The 22,172-nt window shown below is 32.3% G+C and overlaps 1 protein-coding gene across 6 annotated transcripts in view; it reads right to left on the bottom strand.

The window, feature by feature from the left end:
• mrj (DnaJ heat shock protein family (Hsp40) member B6 mrj) overlaps nt 1-22,172 on the bottom strand; it is a 191,191-nt gene that overhangs the window by 83,253 nt on the left and 85,766 nt on the right. For all 6 annotated transcript variants that reach the window (XM_075313924.1, XM_075313931.1, XM_075313928.1 and 3 more), the window contains one exon: nt 21,633-21,684. The gene's annotated coding sequence lies outside the window, so the exon portion shown is untranslated. The remainder of the gene's footprint in view (nt 1-21,632; nt 21,685-22,172) is intronic.

The raw sequence follows: 22,172 nt of genomic DNA, 5'->3' as shown, positions 1-22,172 counted from the left end.
TTGTGGGACGCTCTACATTTATGCTCATATACACAATAATTTACGGACAGTTTGTCGAAGGAAGGAAGGAATGGTAACAGTAGATTTAACGTTTACGTTAACTTTCATGAATATAGGGGCTATTCTGAATTTTGTTAAACTTTTTCACATACTTTCATATTTTTTTGTTATCCACACATTTGCATATTTTTATTTACAATTGTTTCCCTAGAAAAATGTTTAAAGTTTACAATATGGCAAGTTCTACGAGTTTTGAATAGCTAATTTCATTGGCACTTGTGAGCAGAGCTGTCATATCGCCCCGCTCTTTCTAAAAAGTGCCGAGCTTCATGTGTGCTCCGGCACTCAAATAAAAAAGAGTTTGTATGTTTTTCCCAGCTCATTTTTGAGCAAAATTCAAACACTGCTTACAAAATCCAAGTGAACTACAGTTATTTGATAAATAATAGGGACAGTGCCTACGCACACTTTCCGCTTATTTCTGATATCCAAATTCTATTCTTCGTTCGCATACAAAACGAAAATCAACTGATTTGGGTTTTCTCTAAGCTCTATCTAAACGATAAGTGAGACGAAAATCAACGCGAACGAATAGGTAACGTTACCACTTAAAATGGGGTTTCTCTAGCTCCATTCGTTCGCATTTTGTCGAAAAGAAATGTCAAATCCACACACTTTGCACAAACCTTTCGTCTTATGGAAAAAGGCATCCATAAATAAGGAAAATATTATTGATAAATTGATTAAAGCTAGTGCAAATATGTGAAAAATTGAAATACAAATACACATCTCTCTAATTTGTTAAAAAAATTATTGAGCAGTTTGCCAAATATGCCAGATTGAATTTTATGGAAAATAGTTTTTAAAACGTATGGGCCTTTTTCAAGTATTTGAAATAATTGAGATTTGGTAATATTAGCATTTGACAGTAACGTAATCCATGCGAACGAACGAACGAAAGGAAGTTAGAGATACCCAAATCTACACCCTCAAAAAAATTACTTCTGTAACATATACCAGAACACATTTTGCTTCAAACATACATATTTTCAGGATTGGTCCAAACAAAATATTGTTTGTATTGTTCAAGCTATAATGTGTATGTTAGGGCATTCACTGGTAGTAAAAACATTTAATGAAAATTTTTTTTGTGTGGATATATTTTTAGGGCGCCAATTGGTTACTTACAAATATAATATTTTCTAACATATTAACATATATTGTCCCAAACATGTTATGCTAGTTTATGAACATTATATGCTTGCACTTAAAAATATTGTGTTAAAAAAATGAGTTCCAAACATATAATTTTTACACCCAAACATATGCAAAAGAGTCTTTTTCGTTCGTGTAGACGAAAGTGAGTGACTACCGTTCCTTTGTAATTGCTTCCGTTCGGATATCAGAAATAAGCTCTTAGATAACAATAACATTTTATGATTTTGTATAAATCGAAATTATTTACGTGTGAAAAAAATAAGGACACTTCATGAAAATTTAAATCTATTACTATGTTAACTTAAGTTAAACTAAATAGATATTTATACTGAATGAATATCGTTCCATAAAGCCTCCCTTAGTATAGGTCTTCTTACATGATGAACACCTCTATCAGAAGAAAAAAAAGTTTACTTTTGTTTCATCGGACCACAAAATATTACGCAATTTTGCGTAAGCCAATCGATTTGATTTTACCAAACTTTAATCCTTCTTCAATATTCTATTATTATAATATTCTACGGACTCTAAATCCTTCTCCAATGCATCAGCGTCAATATTTAGGTTATTTCTTATTTATTAAGATCCCATAAATGGGCCTCTTTTACACATAGATTGATACTTATCTTTATAGTATGTGTAATTTTAGCTTTTCTGTCACGGGTTTGACCCTTGGGAAACTATTTATTGGCATTTTCTCCTTCGGTTTTAGATATTTTTGGTAATATTTCTCTATGAATGTCCACTTTTTTAATTATTTTTTTTTTTAATTTTTAATACTATTATTGGTAGCGCAGTCATGTGCTTATTTCTATCCATATTTCACAAATAGTTTACAAAAGTGCAATTTATTTAGTAATAAATGTGAAACTATGAATATGTTTTATGCATTTACTTACAAACAGAAAAAGGTTTTTAAGTATCGTTATTGTACAAAAGATCAAAACTGTCTTTATTATTTTTCGCAGCAGAAATCACTCATTCTGCAAGAAAATTGTTTTGTTATGAAAATGACAGGAATGGAACCCCAAATTCTAACAGTATTTCTTAACGTCATCTACAAGCATTTTACATCAACATTGTTTTATCAAAAACTCTTTCATTTTATATGAATTCGTAAACAGAAAAGACGATGGAATGCGACTGTCCTTTTTATTTTTCACACAGCTGTATATTCTGTTGCAAGCCACAAAAATTATGTCAGGTGGTAGTTGTGTATAGGTCAGTAACAACATACTGGCTGAGTGTAGAAAAAATGTATGAATTAGTTGTCATTTTTCGCTGTAAGAAGCATACAGTCATGAAGAATCCTTATGTACAAAATGGTTTTAACAATTTGAAAAAAAGAGTTGCACTCAGACGTTTTCCTTTTGAAAAAGGTTTCAACATTTTAATAATAATATTAATGTTCAAAATTCTTAAAACATGTGTGAAAGCGCCCTAGCGTCTTATAACAGTTTTTGACATTTATTATGTTTCATACAGGTATATGAACTTTTCGACGCTCACAACTTTGTTATTGTCAAAAAACAAAAACATAATGTCATTCGGACGATTTCTGAAGCTTATACTGCGCGAGAAGGTTGTTGCGATGGCGACTTTCCTACTTTCAAAGACAATAAGGTCCGTCTAAACTTGAACCACATAAAGGGTGATACGGTCAAAATTTGGTCAAGGGAAAACGCGTGTAAATCGGCGAAATCGTTTATTTAAAAAATCAAATTAAATTTCTTTTTCAAGTTCAATTAGTATAAAATTCAGGAAAAATATTCAGTTAGGCTTCCGCTTTTCCAAATCCGAATTGCCGGGCCTCACGCTTGACACCTGCCATCAGATTTTGTACAGCCACCTTGTCCACCTTCTTCGCCGCAGAAAGCCAGTTTGCCTTGAACTGCTGCCCGTCCTTAGCAGTTTTTTTGGTCTTCTTTAGGTTCCGCTTGACAATAGCCCAGTATATCTCAATTGGGCGGAGCTCTGGCGTGTTGGGAGGGATCTTGTCCTTGGGAACCACCTGCACGTTGTTGGCGGCGTACCACTCCATGGCTTTTTTTGTATTATTTAAGTCTATAGATACAATATCCTTACATACTAATACATAAAACTACATATATACACAATAAAGATGGGAAATATATTATAAATGCCATTCATTCATTCAAATAAAGAATCATTTTACGTTTTAACATATTTCTATCCTCAGAAAGATTAATGATGAGATAATACCTATTAAAATCATCACATAAGTGGCGAAGGGAATCATTATTTGCAAACTCTCTCTGGAAGTATTGTATACTTAATAAACGGAAGTTCCTTGTTGGTCTAAGAGGTACAGTTAGACTAATACGACTCAAAATAAAACTCGAAATAAGTTTTCCATGTATAATATTCATAATAAACGTAATATTTAACATTTTCCTTCGACTAATTAATGACGGAAGTTTAATTAGTTCAAGTCTAAATTTGTACGAAGGTAGTGTAAGATAAGTCCATCCTCGATTTCTCAGGCAAAAAATAAGGAATTGTTTTACAGTAATGGCAAGATGCCAAATCCGGCCAAAACAGTACGGAACAACCGTGTTTCTTCAGGAAAGGCAGCAGACGTTTATTCAAACATTCTTTCACGTAAATTTTTTGGTCGACAGTCCCGGAAGCTATGAAAATGCTGCTTTTCAAGCCACAGGTACAGATGGCTTGCCAAACCAGATATTTCTTTGCGAACTTTGACAGTTTTATGTGCTTGAAAATATCTGCTACCTTTCCCCTTCCTTTTGTCGACAAACGTTCCCCAAACACTTTAATTACATTTGTAACGGTTGATTTGGCAACTTTTAGCGATTTTGCCAGCTTTGCGTGCGAGTAGCTCGGATTTTCGCGATGCGCGAGCAAAATTTTGATACGCTGCTCTTCTTGCTTGGACGGCATTTTGACAACTGAAGAGTGAATTCCAAAATCAAAATAGGAGCAACATTCTACACCCACACACTTTCAAAATGAGGGGTGTTCAGGTTTTTTAAATGCAAAATTGAAAGAAATACGTCAAGTTTATATTGACCAAATTTTGACCGTATCACCCTTTATAATCTTTTATATAATACAAAATTCCTCTTGTTCCATTTAATTGTGTTTTTTTTTTCGGGAAGGAAATGATGTTTGTGGTTTTAGAATTTTAATTGATACCAATTGATGGATAAGTAGAAGTTGTACTTAGTTGTTAGAAATCATTAGTTTTCGTTTAATATTAGGTTTGTTGTAAGAAAACTGATAATGGACTGTTACCTTTTTGTCGAATTTCTAACAGCAAACCTGTATATTTATTTCGAAAGGTCATAATAATATTTAATTCATTCATCAAAATGTATAAAAAACAAACCGGGCCAATGAATCGAGGTTGAATTAAAACGAATTAAAACGAATCGAGGTTGAATTAAAACGAACGAACAAATTTCGTTAAAGGAACGCAACATTTCGTTCTTTTAATGGAAAGTTCCTTTGGTTGTTAAACAATAACGCACTTTTAACGAAATCTTTCGTTCTTTTTACGAATGATTTCTTTCTGTGTATAGCTTTATTTATTTATTTCTACGAATTTCCTATACAACAAGATATACATCTTATAATTATAGCATTTATTTTATTACAATGTTTCAGTTAAAACATCTCCCATACACGGACGAAAAAGACTGTTTTTCATATGTTTGGATGTAAAAATTATAAGTTTGGAACTCAATTTTTTTAACACAATATTTTTAAGATCAGCATATAATGTTCATGGAACATATTATGTTTGGGACATAAAATGTTTGTAAATATAATATGCTTAGATGCAAACATATATTAATTTGGAAATAGCCTATAAACCAATATGTGTTTAGAAAGAGAGACCTAGAGAGTATGCTGCAAGTAAAATAATGGAAGTAACCAATTGGCGCCTTAAAAATATATCCACACAAAGAAAATTTCATTAAAATTTTTTACTACCAGTGTATGCCCTAAGGTGAACACACAATATGTTTGAACAATACAAACAATATTTTGTTTGCACCAATCCTGAAAATATATATGCTTGAAGCAAAATGTGTTTGGGGTATATGTTACAGAAGCGATTTTTTGAGGGTGTATGAGAAACTGCGCCCATCTTAAACTTTGATTTGGAAGTTCAAACTCTAATTTTATCCTTTAATATACGAAATTTTCTTTAACAGATGCAACTTATTATGTCTAATAAATTTTCTTCAATATGTCGAAAAAAATCTTACTTAGTCCTGTGATATTGGCGTATGTAATACAGTTTAGTTACAAATATCTAAAGGTAGCCCATAAAATTCATAAAATTCGGATTCAAAAATTATTCGAAATTTATGTTAAGGTTTATGTCACGTGTAATTTATTTGCCTAAGTAGAAACGAAATAATCAAAAACGTATTCACTACACGCTCACAAAAAATCGCTTCTGTAACATATACTCCCAAACATATTTTGCTTCAAGCATATACATTTTTGGCTATTGCCCAAACATTTATATGTTTGATCTCTTCCAATATATAATATGTTTGAAAGCATATTGGTCTAAACAATATATGTTTGGGTAGTCAATTTCCAAACATTTTGTATTTTTGCATCCAAATTCAATAATGTTGTCTTCCAAAAAACAATATGTTATTATGTGAACATATAATATGTTTGTAAGCATTTTGCACCCAAAAATATTATATGCTTAAAAAAAATTCTCCCAAACAATATTGTGCTCAAAATTTTATTGATTTATTTATATATTTACAATCATAATGAATTATGAAAATAAACAGGTAATATAGGTGCTAACAACATAGGTTTTCGACCTGAATGCTCAAAATTTTGTTTCTGCCCGATTGTATATTCCCCCACATCTTTCTCACTTCCACGAGATTTTTTAGTTCTTAGCACCTTTTTCTGTAATACAAACATTGTAGAAGAAATTATTCAATTGTATGATTTTTTTTATTTTAATTTTACCTTTTGTCGGACGGGGATTCGAACAGCGGACCACACAGTTTGTAAGGATCAAAGAAGTAGCTGATCAATTGCCCAAGGAAAAATAAAATGTAAATTTTGTAATAACAAGCAACAACCACCAACTTAATTCAATATCGCTTCCTGTTAAATAGCGCTCCAAGCTACTAAACACATATATGTTTATAGGCTATTTCTAAATTAATATATGTTTGCATCCAAGCATATTATATTTAAAAACATTTTATGTCCCAAACATAATATGTTCTAACATATTAACATATATGTCCCAAACATGTTATGCTAGTTTATGAACATTATATGCTTGCACTCAAAAATATTGTGTTTAAAAATTTGTTTTCCAAACATATAATGTTTATAGCCAAACATATGAAAAACAGTCTTTTTCATCCGTGTAGAAATAACCAATGTAATTGGTAGAACGTTGAAATAACTAAACACAATCGGATAAACCGCATTTGCGAATACAAATATTAGTTTGCATCCGTAGCATGTACCACAATGAGAATGTAGGGAATAGAAAACATTCATTTTAGATATTTTTGTTGTTTAATTTGTATTTTTATCAGTATCTATTATTTTTATTTCGTACTATAATTAATAGCGCAATAAATGTTTGCGACTGATATCTATATAATATGTTGGGCAAAAACCGGGTAGGAATGATCGCACCATCGACGATGAGAATAGATGAAATCTAAAGAAACATTTCAATTCATCTCATGTTGTCTCGTTTAATTTATTATTAAATATTTAATAATTGGCTATGGCTTTACAATGGTCCCCAGTAGTTGGATTTTAATGGTTTCCTCCGAAAGAGAAACCTTGTATGTGTGTGTGCTTATGCATCTGATGTTTGTATAAAAATTTAGATTTGTTTTTAGATTTCAATTCCGGTAATTGCGAATCATTAACAAAAGAAAAAAAAAACAAATTTTTAATGAACTGTGTGATAGAAAACTACTACGGCGATTTTTGTGTGAAAATATTTGCTATTGTGTGGAAGTCATCCAAATTTCAGAACCTTAGATGTTTTCCATAAAACACGTGCTCCTTCAGCGCAAAAAAAAAATTATCCTCGGGTGCAACTTCACCGGATTGGCACGAGTCGAACTGGAAAGACACTATGTGGACGAAATGAAGTGTGGAGCATGATTTTTGGTTTACTCTTGCTTTAAGGGACGTTGTCGAACCTTTTTTAACTACTGTGGTAAAAAAATATAGACGCTTGGCGAAACATTTTCCCGTTTCCGAGTGGTGTGTTCTCAATATAGCATGCTGTTTACACAACATTTTTACGTTAATATATGTTTGCATACAGAGATATTATATTTAACATATAATAATAAGTCGGCAGCGACTAAAACAGGCGGTGAAAACCTTCATTCTCTTCTAACGAGCTGTCAAGAAAACCAGGATACCGGTATGAAATGAGTGAGTTTTTTCATAGCTTTTAAATGACCAGAAATTGTTTGTTGTGCAACATTTAATATATGCATTCGATGCGACTCTGCAGCACTTTTCTTCAAATGAAAACAAAAAATTAATGCTTTCCGAAAATCATCACTTTCTGGTACAAAATTCAATATTTTGAACACGATGAAAAATATGATGTTGTCTGTTCAATGAATTGATGTATACTAAAGGTTTTTCATAGATGTCATAGTAAACAAACAAAAAAATAAGGTCTCGTTCACAACCAATGTTCCCCATCGAGACATTTTTATCTCGACGCTCACTTCATACCGGTATACCTGATAAGAAGAAAAATGGAAAAGAACAAAGAAGCTGGGATACATCTAAAGTTTTAAATCGTATGTCAGGAAAACTTTAATTTCAATTAAAGGAATTATACTCCGACCACACAGCGTTGATTAACACCCAAAAAAATTTAACATCTGTCTAAAAGGAAGAAGGCAACATGACATTATGTTTTTGTCTCACTGTGCAACAGTTATTTAATTTCCTTTGGAATGACGTATGTTATTTAGGAAAATATTTCAAATTGGAAAATTGTGTACATACGTAATAACCAAATGAAATGACTATGACCGCTAGTGTCTTTGACTAGCGCCATATGGAATTGTTAAGAAACCATTGTTGGTCCACTGAGACGTTTCGTGAATACAGACACAATGTCGCCGTTAGCAATAAAACGCGAACGACTGACAATTTTTGTAATTGAGGATTGTATGCCGCGATGACAAAGCAATATTATACTGCACTAAATTAATGTACATAGTATTCTCCATTATGTAAAGATTTCTACAAAAACAAATTAAACTTAATCACTTCATTAGTGGGACTAAAACTATATGTCTTCTCATGTTAATATTTTGACCTTCGCTCAAAGATGTTGGCAATAATTTTCAACTCTGATACTGCAGGCATTTATATTAAAATAGATAGCCTCAAATCCAGGTCTTGATGTAGGAAGAACTTATCTTATACACGGACGAAAAAAACTTTTTCATATATTTCGGTGTTAAAATTATAGGTTTGGAACTCAAATTTTTACCACATGCATGTGCTCAATATATCTGTCCATTCGTATCACTTTTAGAGCCAGGAAGAGCAAATAAAAGATATAATTAACACATACACTCAGAATTACCAAAGAGTTACGTTACACCTCAGCTTAAAGGCAAACATTTCCAACATCTCGTGTGTTGCCCAAAAAACCGATTTCGCTAACATGAATAGTCGATTAGTTGATTGTCACAAATATCACAAACGGTTAGACAAATTTATGGACTATCAAAATTAAATTAAAACTTTTATTTTTACAAAAATTCGACATTTGTATCCCTAAGTACGATAAAATGTTCTTTTATTTATATATTTGTAAGTTAAAATATTTTGATCAAAAAAGGAATTTCCATAATATAATGTATAAGTGTCCCAAGGTGTGAACTACATTACTGCTCTTATTAAGTCAAACCCTTTTTAAAGTATTCAACTATCTGCTAAGCGTTTTCACATTCCTTTCCTACGTTTCAAATATTCTACCAACAACCACTTCAGATTGTCAGCATGCCATTGAATCGCCAAAGGATTATTCCGCATAGATTTTATGTTGCTGACAATCATGGAATACTATTAGGCAGATGAAAAGTTGATAAACAAATAATGTGGGAAAATTATTTTTAGCATATTTGCAAATGAATATATTTAAAAAATTCAAATGATCGAAAAAATAAATTCACAAAAACAACAAGCAATGGCCAACCATCAACGCGAAGAGCAACAACAACAACAAAGTTCTCATATGTGAATATTTTTAGCCACTATTCATAAGTTGTGTTAAAAATAAACAATTTGCATGGAAATGTTTAGATATTGAGAGCAAGCGGTGCGGCTAAGACGGGAGAAACCCGAATAAAACTCAACGAATAGCAAATTGAAATTTCGAACATAAAGGAATAATAATTATGCTTGGACAGAGGAGCCCCAACGCCGCCTACCCTTAATCTCTTTCCCACAAATCCACCTCCGTAAGATTTCTGGGTCCCAACTCTGCTGTGCACACCGTGAATTATTAGCAGTGGTATACAAGGGGAGTACAAAAATGAAGAGTAGCTATCCCATAACGAATCCAGGCAATGAGAGGAATGGCAAAAACGGTGCTGCAATTGATAGAAATGGCAACAACAAGGAAAGGCATACTTCAGAAATTTATTGAAAGCCGAAAACATTCTATACACAGATAAAACATCTATTGATGTTAAATTTATTTTTATTGAAAAAAAATATTATATATAAAAGTTCCCTTATCTCAAGTATATGTTAAATACTTTATGTCCCAGTACAAAAATCGTCGCCAAAAAGGTTTTTTTTTTTTTTGGATCCGGAAGTGGTGCAATGATGAATTTGCAGCAATGATGAATTTAACATGGGCTTGTCATAGGACGGATGTCCACCATTTCAACAGCTGTTGCACTGAATTTGCATCACTTCTTAAGGTGTGATGCGATTTCAGTGTTTTGGATAAGAATTAAAAAATTTTGTGATATTTTGCTAAATAAATAATTTATTTCATTTTTTCTAATTTTTTATGCATTTTAACGCTTGTCTGCAACGTTTGACTTCAAAAATTTACATAATTTCGCAATTTTTCTATAATGGATATTGTTTTTTTTTCGACATAATTTTAATAATTTGTACCATTTTATTAAAGTTAAAAATACCCATTAAAAATATGAAAAAGTCGAATGAAAAGAACTTCCTCTGTAGTTAAACTAAAGAACATCTTTGGGAGGACATTTTTGGAAGTGCTTTTAAAGTTGTTCCTTTAGAAGAACTTCCAAATTTTTGTGCTGAGGTACTAAACCAGTGTATAAGAACAATGACCATACATTGAAAGAAATAAAACTTCGTATATTTTAGAACTACGGCAGATTAGAATAACCATGATTTGGCGCTAATGATTTCTTAAATTCTTATTTGTGTTTATGAAAAGCAGTATTGGTAGTTAGAAATCCCAAAAATGAATTTATTCCTATAAATCAATTACTTTTTGTGAGTGTACAAAAATATTTGTTGTTCACAATTTTGATTGGATAACCAATAATGAATTGAGTTGGAAAAAAATTCTCAGTACACCCAGAAAAAGGGCCTTCGAAACTAAAGGAAACATTTTTCATCAATTTAGTTTAGCCATTTTATTTCCATTAAGATACATTTTTGTGTGAAATAATAAAATTTACCTGTTTCAGTAAAAAAATCCTAAACTGAAACCAGATAGTAATAGTTCATTAACTAGAATAAGGCATGGAATTTTACTAGTACTGATTTCTTCGTGGGGTATAAGAATTTACTACTGAACAAGAAAATTTTATGCACTGATAACAAAGCATTCGTAAAAATAAACAGAAACGGAACTGAAACCGTGTTTCTTCAAATTTAGTAAAATTTCTTATAAAATGATAATTCGGACTTCCTTTATTATAGAAAGCTTATCATACATGCGACATAGCATAGAAAAATATTTTAGTTCACTCGTACTAGAAAGTATTCAATACTTTCAAAACTTAAGGAAACACACTTGTTACACTGAAAAAACAGTGAACCCACCAGGAAGAAAAGTTTCGGTTAATTTTAGAAAATTTTGAATATTTGTAGAAATTTTTAACTAAACAGTATTACAAACGTTGGCATCACGCCGATGACATAAAAATAAGTAAATATTTTTCGACAAATTCAAGAAAATTTATTAGACATAACTAATTTTTTTCACTTGTTAAAGAAAATTTTGTAGTTTGAAGGAAAAAATTGGAGTCCAAAATTGCAAGAATGTCTTTAGTGATATACGAAGTTCATGATGGACGCATTTTTGGTAAAATTTACAAATTTAAAGAAATTTTGAACTATTTTGTGGAAGGTACGAATTTAGTTAATCAATATGCTTCATTCGAGTTTATTTTTTTCTCGGTTTCAGTTAATTTAACTAACGTAAATAAAAAATTATTAGAGTAGAGGAAACTTTCTCCAAACGTAATAATTCCATGAACTAAAATAAACTTAAATTGGCTTTAGTGAAATAGAGAGTTCACTTTTTTTTGAGTGTAGAATATAGGAAATTTTTCTATATTTTTTATGTTTGCACGTGGTTTTTTTTCAGTTGGAATCGTGTTGTATACGGAAAGATTGTTAAAAAATAATGTAATAAGTAACAAATAAAATATATAAAATATTTGTTATTTTAAATTAGTGAGTAAATTTTTCGTTCTTTTCTTGAAAGTTATTGAACATAAATAACAAACAATAAGTCTATCAATGTGCGTGATGGTGTATAAAGAAAGAAAACATCAACAGAATAACAACCCTTTCATTCTTCTTAATTTTGGAATCTTCAATTATCAGGTAACATTCAGTGACGCTCACCTATTGTGAAAAAAACTGTTTATGATTTTCTACATTTATAGGTATTGACATTGTAAAAGGAGGAAAAATTCGTTAGGCAGCAACTTATTAAAACTGGAAGGTACAAGAAGAAGAAAAAATAGTTTTTACAGTTGATAACATTACATGGAAATTGGAAATAGTGGCATAATAAACTAATATTTCAAGGCCAGTCGATGATTGTTAATAAATATATTTAATATATTAATAATACATGTCTTTTATTGAAGAGAAAATTTGAAAAAGGTAAGCAGTTCTAATTTTGAAGTAAATATGTAAGATTTGTCCAAGTGATTGAAAAAATTCAATAAAATCATTCCATATATGAATTCAATTCAGTTAGAGGTACATAAATATAGGAAAATGTTAACTAATATATGGAATGCATTCTACCTAATTTCTACGAAAATCACATCGTTCAAACAAATAAAAATGTCTTTGGAACTATACGACGTTCAACTTTCTTCAAAATTAGTTCATTTTAACTTAAAGAAGGGGTCACATTTTTCTGGGTGTATACATGCAGAGTTAATGATTTTTTTAACAGCACAATATCTACTTGCAACTATGCACTAGAAACAAATATTTTCCTGTGGAACGAAATTTTAGATACAATCCTTCTAATCTTTTTATTTATTTACAATATAAAAAATAGTGACTCCACCAGGCAGGAAAATTTTGGATACTTCTAGAAAAATTAGGCTAACTTTAGAAAAATTTAACTAAACTGTATTACAAACGCAGATGACACGCCGATTTCACAAAAATAAGTAAATATTTTTAGATAAATTCAAGAAAATTTATTAGACATAATTACTTTTCACTTTTAAAATAAAATTTTTTAGTGTGAAGGAAAAAATTGGAATTCAAAGTTGCAAAAATGTCTTTAGTGTCATACGCAGTTGAATATGGGCGCATTATTTTTAAAATTTAAAAAATCTGTATGCTTAGTTAATTTAACTAACGTACGCAAAAAACTATTAAAGTCAAGAAATAGAGTTAAATTGGCTTTAGTGACATATAGGGCTAATTTTTTTTAGTGTAGCGTTAAAAAAAAACTTTGTTTTGTACAAAACTTATTTCCTTAGCTCATTTTTCAGCGTATATTCCGTAAAAATCTAAATATTTCAGGAATTTTCACATCCGTTTCTCTGCTTGAGCTACACATTCCGAAAATTGCAAGAGGTGACTGGCAGGGTTGGCCTGTCACAAACTGTGACTTTTGCGACATACGTTTGCGACGGTATAATACGTATGTCGCAAAAGTCGTAAACCTACTGTAGAAAACCAAATTTTGAATAGAAGAAATCCTGAATATTTTTTAATTTAGTTTGACAGCATTTGCTGTGAGTTTCTGCAGAAATTTGTGAAAGTTTTCCCATGGTCAAGCCTATTTTCTTAGGTGGTATCGAAATTCCCGTTAGTGAGTGTGTAAAATACCTTGGAGTTATATTGGACAGGAGACTGAACTTAAAGCTAAGAAAGGACGAGGAAATCCACGGTTACCCTGTACTCGTGCAAAAAGCAATAGGGAAAATGTGGGGACTAAAACCGAAAATTGTGAACATTCCTAAGAATTGAAACTTCTTCGCACCTACCATCGTCTTGGATATCATCGAATTCGCTGCCTAGCCGACGCGACTAAAGTATTTTCAGTTTGCGACTTTTGTTACTTTTTCTACATTTACGACGCGTATGTGACCTTTACGACGTTTACAACTTTGCGACAGTCGCAAACCTAAAAAAGTTTGATACAGACCATCTCTGGTGACTGGACATCGTCTGAAGACTTTGGACGACTTATTGTCACCATTCGTCATGGAGAAATAGTTACATGTTTCCATAAAGTTGACAACCCCATGACAAGACAACGCAGTATGTATTTCCATACGACGATTAACCTTTATATTTTTGGTTTAGGCAACCCCTGTGATCCAATCTGCCAACTGACAGCTCCATTTTTGACATTTTTGAGGTTATACGTACTCAGATTAGGTTAGGTGGCAGCCCGATGTATCAGGCTCACTTAGACTATTCAGTCCATTGTGACACCACATTGGTGAACTTCTCTCTTATCACTGAGTGCTGCCCGATTCCATGTTAAGCTCAATAACAGAGGACCTCCTTTTTGTAGCCGAACGGCGTTCCACATTGTACTTAGAGAAGCTTTGAAACACTCAGAAATGCCATTGCTTATATGTGGTAGGGTGAATTCATGCGATGTGGTAGTTTATTTCAAGACCAATTTCGTGAACCATCCCAGCAAAAAATATTTCAGCAGTAAGAGTTTAGTTGCGCTTTTTGGGATACAATGAAGTACGAAGTGCATCCACACTGCATGTGTCGGTGGCCATAACGTAAACGAGTAATCAAACTAGTTTACGATCATTCATTTACGTGAGAGCCTCCAATGCATGCAGGAAAAGTAGTACTGTTTTTCTTCATACTAGCAATGCTATACATGCAAGTCAGGATTGTATATCACTCCCGAGCAATTCTATTAAATCGAGCATCTCTATTACATGTATAGACTGCACTAATGTGACTGATTCAGTTGTGCCGACCTTCTGCATGCATAGGGTGCAATAATACATTATACCTTACAAGGTAGAGAGCGATAAGTCATTTCGTGCAGGTTTTCTGCATGAAAATAAAGATTCATGTAAGACACTCTCTCCAGTATTGTTTTCAATATACACGCAAAGAAAAAAAACGTTTGGAAAACGTGTACCGAAAACGTTTTTCTTTTGTTAGAGTTTTTTGAATTGCTTCGAAAAGTATACATTTTTATCACCAAAAAAATTCGTTTGTAACAAAATTTTTATTTTTTCAGAAAAAAAGTTATTTTTGAACTAACAACACAGTCCATTTCGTTTATATCAAACACTGTTCTTTTCTAAATTTAGGTCTTTAATAAGACACATTTTACAGTTCATAGTAAAAATTTAATATAGTAGAATGTAACGTTGAAAATTTTTTCGGAATCTTCAGATCATATCTGGAATATATGTAAAAAAAAAAAAAAAAAAAAAAAACTTTGGTCGAAGCAGGGATCGAACCCACGACCTTTGGCATGCAAGTCAGACGTAGCAACCACTGCTCCACGGTGCCCAACTAAATTTTTCTGTTATTTTTCTGTTAAATAAACTTTGTTTAATCGGCTCGTGGGCGCCGCAAGCTATGCTATATAAATATAACTTAGTTATATGGGTAATTATCTATTGATGACAATAACGGCTACATGGCTCAGTGGATAGTGTGTTGGCTTACAAATTGCATGGTCCGCGGTTCGATTCTCCGTCCAGGCGAAAGGTAAAAAAAATTTTTTAAATTTATAAAATCGTATAATTCCTTCTACATTGTTTGTGTTACAGAAAAAGGTTCTAAGAACTAAAAATCTTCGTGGAAGTGGGAAAGATGTGAGGGAAAATGCAATTAGCCAGAAAAAAAATTTTTTGAGTTAGTCTTTATGAAATTGTTTTTACATCCTGGAAAAGAATAAACGTTTATCACAAAAAAAATATATACTTTTCTTCCAAATACACTTCCTTTCAACGAAAAGCAAATGAGAAACGAACTTTGTTTGTCTAAAATTTCGTTTGGGAGGAAAGAATTATTTTTTTGCGTGTATTATAAAAGCGGACACAAATCAGTTAAATGTGGTACTTGCAAGGGATGCGTCTATGAATATGAATGTTTTTTTGTTTTTCTTTATTTCTAACCGCATTTCACCGTATTGCTGTTCACTTGAAATAAGCAAAATCGTCCTGTATTAAAATTAAGAAGTGTCATTCATACTATTTGTTTTGATATAAAAAAGGATTTAAATTAGAAATTTCAAGAGTTATTATTTATGGTACGATCTTTTTTACTTCTTTAGTTTTTAAAAAGAATAATAAGCGCCACTGTTAACGCTTAATAGATGTTTAAAAGTAGCACTTATATCAGCGCTGTCTAGAAGCTGCTCTAAATCGGGACATCGCCCGCAAAAATCAGCGCTGATTCGGTTGTTTGGTAAGCAGTTGTTACTGCTAGGTTTTTTTCCCGGGAATTCCCCGGAATTTGCTAGTTTTGCGCTCCCGCTTTCCCGGGAATGAAGTGCGGGAATTCCCGGGAAATTCTCTTTGCAATATTTTATATATAACAGAGGGTTTTATATAGCAAATGACTGTTGAAATCTAGTTGAATTTATGAAGTGTAATGGAATGACTATGGTACCAAGTAGTAGTATTTACCTTGTGGGACATACACAGTCGTGGGTTCTAGCCCAATTCTAACATACTTCCAATTGTTAAAAGGAAGATTTCACTTTCTAATTTGTGATTGTCATATTTCTGTAAACCGACATTCCGATAGACTGGTAGACTGAGTAAACCTTTAGAAACAACGCGACATTTTACCGTATGTTAACCACGTTCGTAATTACTAAATTTCAAAATTTCATAATTATTGCAAGGATGTTTTTTTATGAAATATGAAAATTCCAACCTTTATTAAGATAGTTACTTTAATTTCAAATTTATACCTTATACACATTAGACCCGAAATCTATTAAATGTTGATTTTAAATCCCCTATTTATAAGGCAAATGACACTTCAAATATAGTTAACGTGGATTTTGGAAGTGTAATGTGAATGAGGTATTACATGATACTGTTTCCCTTTTGGGAATATTGACAGAACATGTGCATATAGTGACCCCGTTTTACGATGGTAAAATCGAAATAAGTTTCTTTCATTGCCAAACAGTTTTTTAATGTTACAAAAAATCCCACTATATTAAAAGTGTTCTTCCGAAAACTATACCGAAAGAGACTGTCTTAACCATTGTAAAAATTTTATGTCTACATGTATGCCACATCAATGCAGGTTTCCCTTTGACCGGGATCCCGGGAAATTCGACAAAAAATTCCCGCTTTCCCGGGAAAAAGAAAACCCCAGTTACTGCCTCTCTCCCTTGCAATCTTTCTGAAATAGTGCTCCATTTTTTGCTGGGATTGTCAGTCGCTCAAAGAGGGCTCATGTCGAATGGTCGAATGAAATGCTCTAAAAATACGATCGCGGTGTTCCGAAACACGTCTATTAGAGCTCGACCGAAGCGGGTTTTTTTTGGCCGAAGCCGATGTTCGGCAAAAAAAAACCGATAATCAGCCGAAGCCGATTATTTTCCTCCAATTTGTAATTAAAGAAATTTGGTCTGTTTTAGTTCAATATTAGAATATTTTTTCAACAAATGCATAAATACAACAATAAAAGGTAATTCAGTCCAGTAGTTTAATACTATAATGTCAAAAAAGTATTTTTTATAATTTTTTTTTGTACTGGGAGTTTTGACCGAGACAAATTCAACACTTGGACAAATCAATATCAAATAAATTATTCAAAAAACGGTTAATCGGCCTCTTGACGCCGAAGGCCGATTCGTGGCCGATTATCGATTTTTGGCGGAATGCCGAAGCCGATGCTTCGGTCGAGCTCTAACGTCTATGACATATTGACATGTGACGAATAGTGGATTTACGCGTATGAGCCCGAAAGTAAATAGCAGTCGACAGTATGCGTGTTTCAAGATGAGCCATATCCAACAAACATACGATGGCAGTTCGGAAACTTCTTAGCCTAGCACAAAAAGCGCGGTATAAACAGGAAAAAGTTAAGTGTTTTGGAAACTTCCATCTCTGTTATGAACACATGTTAAATTTTGTTTCGATCTGACAACTCCTTTATATAGAAACAGGTGTTCAAACAAGACGCATCCGCAATTTTTTTACAATGGAAAAATTAGAAATGCGAACTGTCATTAAATATTTACATAAAAAAGGTTTATCGGGACAAGAAATTGATAATGATATGGTGAATGTGTTAGGTGAAAGTGCTCCTTCATATGCAACAGTAAAAAATTGCGTTGCTGAATTTAAACGTGGTCCTACAAGCATTGAAGATGAACCACGTAATGTACGTCCAAAAACAGCGTGAAATTGCTAATATCATGGGCATCTCAAATGATCGAGTCGCATTTAATTTTGCATGAAGAACTACAGATGAAAAAGCTTTCTGCAAGATGGGTGCCGCATTTGTTAACAATCGATCAAAAACGCATAAGAATGAACATTTCTCAAGCTTGTTTAGATCGTTTTAAGCGAAATAAAATGGATTTTAAGCGTCGTTTCACAAAAAAATAATTTTTCAACAAGACAACGCACCAGCGCACAAGAGTGTTTTAACAATGGCTAAAATCAACGAGTTAAAGTACGAGTTGCTTGACCACCCACCTTATTCTCTTGATTTAGCTCCCAGTGACTTTTACTTGTTCCCAAATCTAAAAAAATTCTTTGCTGGCAAGCGTTTTACCTCAAATGAAGATGCAATTACAGTTGTAAACCACTATTTTGAAGGCTTTGAGGAAAACTATTTCAATCAAGGGATAGAATTGCTAGAAAAGCGTTGGACTAAGTGTATTGAAGTTTCACGAGATTATATTGAAAAATAAAAATACTTTTGAAAACCTAACTATTCTTCTTCCCGCACGAAGCAGTTCCAACCAAATGATCGTTTGAACATGTCGCAATCGTAACACTAGAACAACGAAGAATCAGTGTTGTCAGATTAGGGGGTTTTCCCCCAAACTGGGAATTTTTCTTGGGGTTGGGGATATTTTTTACTTTGGGGATTTGCCATTAGCGTAGCTAGACAATTTTCCTAGGGGGGACTATAGCCCCCCTAGCTAAAACTTTATAGACTGAACTTATAGGTTCAACTAATGTTTTATTTCATTAAATTGAATAAAAAAATAGACATCAAAATAGCTCGACAATCAATTTATAATAAATCAACTAGGGTACTTTGGTGCAAATTGCCACTGACGGACCTATCACAGAACTGGTACCTGTGCTCCAGTTAGTTGCCATTTTCACATTTAGGGAAATAAAATTATCAGAATAACCTTTTGTTCGACATATTTCAAGTTTTTTTCATTTCGGGTTCCTTTAGGAGCCCAAATTGAAAGAGATTTCTAAGAGTTTGTCCGAGACTGGTTCCTGAGGACCTGTTTATGGGTTGCTCCTACTAAATTGTCTCAGGACGTGTCCTTAGGGATGAGTCCAAGACGCGTCCTAAAATGTATGTTTACTCCGTCAATGACAAACCCATGTTAAAGTGGACGGTCCCTTCCATACGTTTTGATCAGAACTGGGACTGGTTCATACACATCAGGGACAAGTCCTGTACCAGTTCTGTGGTTGATCCATTTCCCGTAGGGTAGTTCCACACTTTTCCCAGCAAAAAATTGGGAGTTGTTCTAAAGGCACAACTTAAAAGCACTTCCAAAAATGTCTTAACAAAGAAGTTAACTATTTTAACTACACAGGAAGTTTTTTTACTTCATTTTTTTATATTTTAATTCGTAATTTTTTGTTTTCTTTTTTAAAATAGTTTAAAAAAAGAGTAAGAATAAATAAAATGGTACAAATTATTCAAATTTTGCCACAAAAATGCTAAATCCATTATAGAAAAATCGATAATATTTGAAAAAAACGTTTCAAACAAGCGTTAGAATGCATTAAAAATCATAAAAAAGTATAAAAATTATTTATTTGGGAAAATATCACAAAATTTTTAATTCACATTCAAAATAGTGAATTCGGATCACACCTTAAGAAGTGATGCAAATTCATTGCAACGGTTGTTGAAACCGTGGACATTCGTTCTATGACAAGTTCATATTACATTCATCGCTTCTCCGCCAATTTTGTACCACTTCCAGACCCAAAAAGAACATTTTCACTTCTTTTTTGGCGACGCTTTTTTATTAAGATATTAATTTATGAAAGAATAGTTTCAATATCAATTACTATTTTTTATTCAACTAAATCATAAGTTCAACCACAGCTTTATTTCATAAATATCAGACTTCTACCACAGCCCAAGTAATTCGATTGTGCATGAAAGTCTTTAGTGGAACTTTGTGCGTTGTGCGAGTATATACTTGTTTAATTTTTATAAAAATGTAAAATCGTAAATAGGTTTTCAAATTCTGGGGGGGGGGGGGCTAAAATTTTTCTGGGGGGTCTAAGCCCCCTGCCCAGAGGCCTTCCTACGCTTATGGGATTTGCCTGGGGATAAAGCTGTTGTTTGGAGATTTTTCTGGGGATATATCCACCATCAATCAGATAGTATTAAATTTCCCAGTAAAAAAGCGTCGCCAAAAAAGTAGTGAAAATGTTCTTTTTGGATCCGGAAGTAGTGCAAAATTGGCGCAGAGGCGATGAATTTAACATGGGCTTGTCATAGGATGGATGAGCACCATTTCAACAGCACTGAATTTGCATCACTTCCTACTCTGTGATTCGAATTCAGTGTTTTGGATGTGAATTAAAAAAAATTTTGTCATATTTGGACAACATTTTTTATAATTTTTAATGCATTCTCGCTTGTCCGAAATGTTTGAATTAAAATATTTTGAAAAATTCCCAATATTTCTGGAATGGATTTATAATCTGTTTTTAAAGTTTTTGAAACAAAAAAAAATAATTTACCCTTTAAAACAAAGAAAAAAGGCGAATTATAAATAATTGAATTAAAAGAATTTCCTATGTAGTTAAAATAAAGAACATCTTTGGGAGTACATCTTTTGGAAGTGCTTTTAAAGTTGTGCCTTTGGAAGAACTTCCAATTTTTTTTGCTGTGTTATTATAGAACGTGTAAAAGCGAAGTACAATAAGACTTATAAGCAATCTTTAATAAACTCATTTACTAGTTTGGGCTAAATCGTGTTCATGTTTATTATCACAATAATTATGTAACAAATATGAAAGGAGCCCCACTTCCATTATTACTTGTGGTTATATATTTGTCCCGTTGTCTTTTACACAGTCCTTTTTAAGTACCATGACAGTGTTCTTCACTTAACATAAAGTGAAGTTTATACGGCAACAAATCCAATTTAATTCTATTTTATTTCATGGAATTGTTTCTTTAATTTGTTGAAAAATATTTACTTATTTTTGTTAAATCGGCGTTTGTAATACAGAAATGTTTCTGAATAGAAACCTTTTAAAAGATTCTTTACATAAAGTCGGCAATTTTTATAGCAAACTACACATCAACTGTTGACCACCTGACAGACTTGTTAAAGTGCTCATTTGTTCGAGAATTCGATAATATGAGGTTGCTTTTTTCTTTGTGGAATGAAATTTATATACATAAAATTATTATATGCATATTTCTTTGGAGATATTTCATGGGGGAAAATATTTCGGTCGAAATTTTGGAGGTTACTCTCGAAAAAATCTGGCAACCGTGCGAAGAAGAATCAATTCCGAGTTGTAATCAAACATTTGTTTGCCAGTTGTCTTCCAAGAAATCAGCAAAACCACCCGACGAAGACGGATCACTCTTAATAAATATAATTTTATTATCATAGAAAATAAGAAAATCTTGTTTTTCATGTTTACGTAGACTATTTTATAAAACGTTTAATCAATAAAAATGTTAGCATCACTCACCTAGTAACGTTTCAAGTGGTATTAGTCATTATTCCAGTCTTTGGGGTGCAAACTGTAAAACAACAACAATAAAAAAGATTGAGTATACAAAATTGATTCATTTATAAAAGTATTTGTTAAATCAATAGGAAAATTTAAATTGATTTGTTGTCTGATCCGATTGATTAAATTAGTAGTAAAATGTTCAACATTTAATTGGCGACATAACGATCTGGCTGGGGATTAGATCTTCTCAAATTATCCTGGTGTATTTTGTAATGTAAAAAACATATTAATATTTTTTTTTACTATACACTGAAAAAATATTGTCGTGAGGCCAAAGATTTCATGTCCCTAAAATACGAATTCAAATTTTGCTTAGCATAAAAGACGCATAATATATAAAGTTTTTTCCTTTGTCCAAAAGTCTATAAACTTTTTCTATAAACTTTTTTTTTTTCAAATAAGTCGTATTGTCCTTATAATTAAGTGATTTGACTTAAAAATGGGTATCGTAACATGAAAGAAAAATTTTTTGGGGTAAGGTCAACTTGACTTTAA

This window comes from Haematobia irritans, chromosome 5, assembly GCF_050003625.1.
Source record: "Haematobia irritans isolate KBUSLIRL chromosome 5, ASM5000362v1, whole genome shotgun sequence".
Lineage (NCBI taxonomy): Eukaryota > Metazoa > Arthropoda > Insecta > Diptera > Muscidae > Haematobia > Haematobia irritans.
Note: the sequence above shows the minus strand (reverse complement) of the source record. Positions and strands in the feature narration are given on the sequence as shown.